Below are 9269 nucleotides of genomic sequence, written 5' to 3' on the forward strand. Positions count from 1 at the left end.
ATTTGCGGGCAGAAAATATACTGACATATTAATATTTATGCAAACTCTGTATTCAAATGGCCACAAAAATGCTTAAGCTGTGTATTCCATCGACTGCAATATATACTCATTGTAAACTTGATCGATATATGTATTCCCAAATGCTTCATATGTAATGGAAAAATGATTATCGCAAAACATGAACTTGATGCAGAGGTATTCATTAAAAAAATACACCAAACTGCATACTATGCTGTGTACATGGGCGTCGCCAGGATTTTTTTCTAGTGGGGGTCAACATGTTTTTTTTTTGCCAAAAACTGCTTGTATTTCTCAACAGATTTATCAGTTTTAGAGGGGGGCAGGGACATTTTGCCCCCCCCCAACTCATTAAATTAACACCACTTTGTCTTCGCGGTTTTTTTCTTTTTTGCTTTTCCAGGGGGACCAAATGCCCCACTCCTCCCCCCCCCCCCACCCCGCGACGCCCATGGCTGTGTAGGTTACAAAATACAATGACAATCAGGCCTACAAATAACAGTTCACCTACTTGTTGTTATACCAACTTTTAGTAATTTCACCATGAAATCAATTGCTTTATTTCGGATGTTACAATACATGTTAACAAACTGAACAGGTCCATCAAAATAGTAAGATAAAGGTACACATCTTGTGGATACATTGGTAAAAGTATGTTAAATTTATTTGACATTGTACACAGCTTAACTCAGCATTTCCTTAATGACAATCGCTAGCATTAAAAAAAAAATCAAAGTTTTTGAAATACTGACTCATCTTGTTTGAGACAAGTGAGGCAACGCTGGGATAAACGGAATAGTACAGTAGCGACTAGTAGCTGGAAAGGGAGGCTCACTGATCGATACCTATAATTCAACAGCCATCAATCCGACATGATCGACAATGGGAATCACTGTCCCTACGTAGATACAAAAGACGACTGCTGGTCCTATACACAAAGCTTCATCTGGTCACCTGTCCAATTCAGTGTATACAAGCCAAGAAAGACTGTTTTAAGTTTTCTTTCTTGCCAGGAACTGTGGTGGACTGGAATGATTTACCTTACAGCATCATAGCAACATACTAGAACCATCACCTTTCAAGATTGAACTTCCAGAGCACTTAAGAGAGTAAACATAATATTTTGCGCACACACAACCCTGTCCGTGATTACTCCCAACTGTCGCAGAGCAACGCAGGAAGTGTTGGACAGCACTTCATCATATTCAGATACAGATTCAGAACCCATATCATATCGCTCTATAAATAGGTTGCTTAAGTGGGTTCTTTGTTCACTTACGGGGTAGGGCTTGGCTAGATTCCAGGGTTGGGTAAAGTTACAATTGTATGCATATTTTGTTCAGAATATTATGCTGGGAATAAGTTGATGTGTTTTGAGTAGCAGGGCGGCTGGCTGGCTTTTGTGTGTGAAAAACGGAGTTTTTGGAGTTTAAAATCCATTGAGTGTTGTGTCCCCTTTTTGTGCTAGATGTGACCTGATGTGACTAGGCAAAAGGGCGTAACTAAACACGATACACCATTTGCCGTGTCATAGGCAGTATGTTATACGCATTGTAGTGCAATAATAGTGCATTTGGATATGCTTTTTCAAGTTACATCCTTTTGCCAAAATAATCCTTTAATTATGTTTCTGATACTTAATGGTAAAAATGGTGCAACTGGTTTCAAATTGCCTCTCAGTAAAGACAAGAAACTGACTAATGTGTAATTTACAACAATATTCACAACCTATGGTAGAAAATTGATTTAATTTCTGATAAAATAAGGAGAAAAAATGCGGTTGCTTTCAAGATACACCCTACAGGGCCGCTCCAGCTGTTTTCGTTTGCCGGAATGTTTTTCTGATCCACCACCTTAATAAGATTTATAGTTATTTGGTGGTTTTGACTGTATTCAATTGTATTTATTCAGTGGATGTACACATGAATGCATGCAGACAGTGTATCTTATATATACTGTGGTATGTATGTGATTTAGTATGGATACATATTGTGTCTACTAAAGCGATTCTTTGAAATGCAGCATGAGCTGATGTACCATTGATGCTCTGGTTTGTCATTTTTCCCACAGGGGGCCGTCCAACTCACTGGTAAAATACAATGAAGGTCTATACTGTACTGTTACGGTGTTCTATACTTGGCCTATTTTTTTTAAAACATTGATAGCCTCTGGGTAAGTCCCACTAATGATATGGCAAACGGATTAAATCAAAATGTGCTAACTAAATTGACTGTTACCATGGTACAATCACAGTGAAGCACAATACAGGCTCACATCATAGTTATACATTGTAAATGTTTGTGAGTATTACTGCTTTGAATTTCTGAGCAATACAGGGTGACCCGAAAAAACGCAACCCTAAAACATATGTGCCTTAAACAAAAAGATAGTTGGATTTCTATGTTTTGGATTAAAGCTGAGAGCTTTTATTTCCAAATAATGAGAAAATCATGGAAATAGCACTTTGGGTTGCTGAGCAAATGCCAATGATGTAAAAGTAGTCATTGTTTATCCTGTGCACCCAAAAAATACCACATTAAGGGATTTTCACTGTACCTAAGGTTGTGCATGTCCAAATCCTTACAAACAACACGTTACATAATATAACAAGAGTACAAATGAATTTGAGGGAAATACCTTTTATTTTCCACCTGAACAGATATCCAATCCTATTAATTTTTAGTCTTATTTTTAAACCCTTCAGTATCATAGATATGTAAAAATACTAAATAAATTGCACAAGTAAAGGATATTGGCAGAGTAGGCTTACAGTAAAATGTTTCCCTGTTTGAAGTGTGAAAAATGACTAGTTTTACCTTTTTTCAGCCACCCAAAGTGCTATGTTCATGTTCAGTATTTGAAAGAAAATGCCCTCAGCTTTAATCTGATACCCAAAACATAAAAATCTACCCTTCCCTTTTTTAAGACAAATGTTTTAGGGTTGCATTTTTTGGGTCACCCTGTGTAATGTAAAATTGAGTGCTATAACTAACACATGTAGGCATATAATTAATTCAAATGGATTTGAAGAGAAGATGGGTAGACTGGGAGCATACTTGATTTTACACTACATTTTGATTTTCAGCACAAGCAGCCATCTCAAGAATTAAAATAGCAACCCCAAAACCAAACATTCTCAATCGAGTCAGAATTTTAAGGTCGATTCTCGAGTCACGACAGCGAGTCTCGAGTTGGTAGACTGTCGTGTCTCGAGTAGAGTCAAGTCGTTTGGGTTTCGAGAATCAAGTCCAGTCGAGTCATCCATGGCTCAAGTTGAGACCCCAGTCGAGTCTGAGGTTGAATGTAGAGTCGAGTCCAAGTAGAGTCGAGTCTTTCGAATCGAGTCACTACAAGTCTGCTAAATACCGGCCGGTGTCCCAAAATGTTATAGATTCAAGTTTTTACCCATAACTCAAGTTAGTACTCTTCGATTCTGAAAATTCTTGCCTTTTGATGAAGCTGTTTTTGTTATAAAGATTTTTTTTTTCTGGAGCGAATTATATATGCATGGAGGAAGGAATAGACGAACGATACATGTTGAATGAAGTGGTCCCCATTCAAATGTTTTGGAGTGATTTTTGAGGAGGATGTCTTGGTCCAAGAGCCAGGAATTGGAATTGGCTTGTATTATGGTTACCTGGCGATGGACCTGGATACCAGGACTAGGAGCAGATAAGTGACGTCACATAAGCAGTGATTATACATGCAACAGCCGTCGGGTCTGAAATGGATTGTGTACGCAGAACGTACGTATTACTGAACCAGCGGCTGTTGTATGGCCATGTTTATGTTTTATTACCTTTTAAAATGATTTCATATCAATAAACGAGCATTTACAGATGTCTGAGTACTATTAAAGGGAATATACAACATTTGCAAACATCGAAAAATAAAATTACCAAGTTTTTACGAAATACCTGAATAGGATGTTGGTAAATGACAGTCTAAAGCATCCTGTAAAATTATGGCACCTTGTATACTGTCATTTTCAAGAAAAGTGGTATTTTTGTATCAATTTCCAACGCTGATCGGCCGATCAGCGTTGGAAACAACTGGCTTTTTTTCAAATACTGGCCCCAATTGACCATTGCACTTGTTTGCAATCGATTACAAATCTATGAACGGGTACGAGCCAGCTAGACTGGTTCCCTGACCTTACAATTCCCCAATGTATGTAAACTGCTCTGTTTCTTCTTATATGGAGTCAGGGAACCAGACTACAGGAAAATGATCGTTTTTCTTGGTTTTTATAGCATTTTCGAACCCAAAACCTCCAAAAAGTCAGTGTAACTATATTTGCTTTATATTTCCAACCCCCCAATTCCATCCATTTCTGAAAATTACAGCAAAAGCAAATGATGTATATTTCCTTTAACAGCTTATTCGAACATTTGATAGCGCTACTGCAGGTGTTTGTTTAGCAACATCATCCTCCTTAGCAAAGAACCTTTACAAACTGAATAACATACTTAAATCTACAATACGAAACTACAGTAGAAATAACCACGTGTTAATTTTGGAAGATTATACATTTTAGTATATTCAGATTGGCTAGTCTAAATGTTGTCTTGATACCTGAAGCAATACCTGACCGTCACACAAGAAAATGAAAAATATGGCTGATGCGCGGCACTGAGAAAACAAATGAGTTCACATAAATAAATAACTTCAAGAAGAGATCTCTGAGCAATTGTAATGGATAGCTCAACTCCAGGACCACATAATCATTATAATTAAATGTTTGCTGCCTAGCAACCGCATCATCCTTAGCAACAACCCTTCACAACCTGATAAACTTACTTGAAATGAATCTACAAAAGAAATGGCAAAATGTTTAATAGATATTTTGTTAGAAAGTGTACACCTTGGGGAATTCGAATTGGCTCGTCTTATGGTTACCTGGCGGTGATTCTGGATACGAAACAACTTGTGGTACGCTTTGATACAAACAAGGGCGGATCCAGAACACATCTTTTTTTGTCGGGAGGCAAACAAATTTGGTCACCCCAAAAAGGGGGTACAAAATTACGAAATGGAGTTTGGGGCCGACCCGAATTTTTTTTTGATTGTAGGTGTTCAGTGGTGTGATCTGAGACAATTTTCTGACCACTTTAACTAAATTTATTTTTAGGAAAAACTAGTGGCCGTGTACACAGTGCCTGCCTTTCTTGCAACGTCACTTAAAAACATAAACAAAAACCTGGGGAATGACCCCTGTTGCGCCCATTCCCCTCGATCCGCCCTTGTAAGCAGAATGAGTCCACCTTGAGCTCAGTTTATTAATTCGCTCCATTAATAACCCACATGGAATGCATTTATCAGGATGCTTCACATGTATCGCGTTTCTGGTATGCGCACGTCGCCGTAGCCATGCGCGTCGGCAAAATTAAAATGTGTTTTTTTTTTTCAATGTAAGATGATGTCTCATAACAGCCAACTGACTCACTGGTTTGATTGGAATCCTGCTGCTGAACAATTTGAGCGTATTTTAAGATGGGGTTTATGATCGAGTAAAAGCTTTATGTGGCCTCTCTGGACTCCTATATATTTTGCACTAATTTTAGTCGGGTACCATTTGCCGACGGTGTTGTCATATTGTGATTTTGCGTCTGGCAGCCAGACTGAGGGAGCGATGGTCATGTATCTTGAATATGTAAACGATTTTTAATTAGCGCAATATGTAAGGGAGCAGACTCAGCCTGTCAGCTTATGCACGATGTCGCTGTAGTGTATGGCCCGACGTTACCGTTTTTCTCTGATTTTTGACAATCCAAATTTCCCGAACAATTTTCGTGTCGGTCGAGGTTGTCAGTGGGTGCAGAATTCTCAAGCCTTGTGGCCTTACTGAGGTCACCTCGAGCTCCGTCCTGAAGGATATTTTTGTGTGGAGTTTTAAGGGGATCGAACGTCATCTGCAACATTATAGTCAGCCGACATTTGAAGAAAAAAAAGTAGGGGGAAAAACAAAACCAGCGTCGCCGCACCACTTTTAGGGCAAGCTCCATACCAGAAACCGGAAACTTATTTTTTGGCTACTTACACACACACTGCTAATATGCGTCGTTTTTACAGAGCTCACAGATCGATTGCATTGAGCAACCATCGTGGAGTTACGTCGTTTTGAAATCATAATAAAACAATTAGTTGAAAGAGTTTTCACAATTGTGAGTAAAATGAGGTTTTTCCCCGGTTTTTCTTAACTACACGAAAACAAAGGAATGTCCACAGTAGGTTTGCATGGGTGAGTATGTAAACACCTGCAATCGTCGACCTAGGACAAACGGGTTAAGGCACAAACAAAGCGTCCACGATTTACCGATAGTCCGCGATAGAAATTCGTGGACAAAACCAATGAAAGCTGTTGCTAAAAAGTTGAGTACAAAGAAAGGAATGAGGATTACGGAAAGCAACTCTCAATGGTTTTGTACACGTTTTCTAATCGAGGTCGTCCTCGATTTGACTCCTGTCCTCAATTACTCGATGGCGCTCCACACGTTTGCCTCGATTTACACCATAAACACGCACCAAGGAATGAGGAAGAGGACCAGTAGAAAATCCTTGATTTACACCTAGGCTCTAGAACGAGAAGGCAAACACATATTTTGACACAAATTCAAGCTATGGGTAGACGTGGATGCAAAAGGTTATAGTAGCGGCAAACATAAATTATGAATTGTTGCCATAATTGAGTGAACCTAAGGTTATTGGGGTAGAGTATCCACCAGTTTGAGATATTGTTTGTATTTTAGTCTTGGATAATAATGTACAAAGGGCAGTATGAAAACCTTCTCAACACCGAGGTACCTATTAAATTACTCCTGATTTATAGAACTTTATAAAACTTGACTCCCTGGATGGGATCTCTATGAGTCGCAGAAGCCAGGTTGGTACTGACGTACATTGCAATAAAAGCATTATCAAGATAACTCTTGTTGATGTGCGTCAACGCTTTAATAATTAACCAGGGCAAACACCAAAATATTGGAATTTGCCCAGTTGGTATCAGCACATGGAGGAATGAAAAAAAAAAACATCTTATTTTACCGGTAATGTTTTTTTTATTTCTCCACTTTATCAGTTAATCAAAACTGTAAATTAGTTCCACATTTGTCCCTCCAAATCACGGAATTCCCAAGACATTCAGAATACATTCTATATCCCGATTTACTGGAATAATTTAACTTCCAAAATCATTGCAACAGACTAGAACAATCGTCATTCAAGGCAAAAAACACTTATTATAAGAGAGTAAACATAACTTGCGCACTCACAACCCTGTCTGGATTACTTTAAACTGTTGCAGAGCAACGCAGGGAGTGTTGGACATTACCTTATCAGATTCAGATTCAGATTTAGAACCCATATCATGTATAAATCGCTTGTTTAAGTGGTTCTTTTGTTCACTTACGAGGTAGAGCATGGCTAGATTCCAGGGTTGGGTAACGTTAAAATTGTATGCATATTTTGTTCAGAATGTATGCTGGGAATTAGTTGATGTGTTTTGAATAGCAGTGCAGCTGGTTGGCCTTTGTATGTGAAATAAAAACAGAGTGAGTTTTTGGAGTTGAAAATCCGTTGAATGTTGTTTCCCCTTTTTGTGCTAGATGTGACCTGATGTGACAATACAACAATACAAGACACACCATTTGCCGTGTTAAAAGGCAGTATGTTATACGCATTGTAGAAGTGCAATAATAGTGCGTTTGGATATGCTTTCTCAAGATACACCCTTTTGCCAAAACAGTCCTTTTAATTATGTTTGTGATACTTCATGTTAAAATTGGTGTAACTGCTTTCAAATTGCCTCTATCCAAAACTCAGTAAAGACAAGAAACTGAAATTTCTACTGTGTAAAGTCAAGTCGTTTGGGTTTCGAGACTCAAGTCGAGTCGAGTCATCCATGGCTCAAGTTGAGACCCCAGTTAAGTCTCAGGTTGAATCTAGAGTCGAGTCCAAGTAAAGTCGAGTCTTTCGAGGCGAGTCACTACAAGTCTGCTAAATACCGGCCGGTGTCCCAAAATGTTATAGACTCCAGTTTTTACCCATAATTACAGCCTGTTAAAAAAAAATGGTACAATCAGAAAAAAAAAATTGGTTAAAAATGAAATTTCAAAATAAGTCATTCTTACTTGGGATAATAGTAAAGAACAAAGACTGGGCTTAGTGTTTGTTTGATCTTATTTGCTTTTGTCAATTCAGAGATATAATCAATTTAGTGCGATACACCAAAATCGATTTTGTGCCACTGTTATGCATGGGCAGAGAGTTGTTTCGAATACTGTGCCATGCTGTCTTGAAGCTCACAAAAGATTGCAACTTGGCAAAAGAAACAAACTCGATTTTTGTGTTCCGCAGTAAACTGGAGTTATCTCTGGATTGACAAAAGCAAATGAGATGAAACAAACAGTATTGGAAAGCCTAATCTTTTTTCTTTAATGTGATGCTCAAACAACTTATTATGTTGAGGTTTAATATTAAAAAAAATCGTTTTCGATTGTACCATTTTTTTAGACAGGCTGTATAACTCAAGTTAGTACTCTTCGATTCTCGAAATCCCTGCTTATTTGTGAAGATGTTTTTGTTATAAGGATTTTTTCTGGAGCCAATTATACATGCATGGAGGAAAGAATAGACGAACGATACATGTTGAATGAAGTGGTCCCCAATCAAATGTTTCGGGGTGATTTTGAGGGGGACGACTTGGTCCAAAAGCCAGGGCTCGTTTTATTTTTTTTAAATGACCAAGTGTTTAGTGGGTATTTTTGGAAAATTACATCTTGGGGAATTGGCATTGGCTAGTCTTATACGAATACGAATCTACAGTAGAAAAAAACTAGGTGTTTGTGGTATTTTGGAAGGTTACATTTTAGTATATTCCAATTGGCTAGTCTTAATGTTGTGTCTTCATACCTAAAGCAAATACGTGACCGTTACACAAGAAAGTGAACAATATGGCTAATGCGCGGCACTGAGAAAACAAATGAGTTCACCTAAATACACAATTAACTTCAAGACAAAATCCCTGATCAATTGTAATATATATCTCACGTCTCCTGTTTGTTGCCTAACAACCGCATCATCCTTAGCAACAACCTTTCACAACCTGATTAACTTAATTGAAATGAATATACAAAAGAAATGACAAAATGTTTAATGGATATTTTGTTAAAAAGTGTACACCTATGGGAATTCGAATTGGCTCGTCTTGGCGGTGATTCTGGATACGAATTGAACTTGTGGTACGCTTTGAT

The sequence above is a fragment of the Patiria miniata genome, unplaced genomic scaffold (genome assembly GCF_015706575.1).
Source record: "Patiria miniata isolate m_02_andy unplaced genomic scaffold, ASM1570657v1 HiC_scaffold_1, whole genome shotgun sequence".
NCBI lineage: Eukaryota > Metazoa > Echinodermata > Asteroidea > Valvatida > Asterinidae > Patiria > Patiria miniata.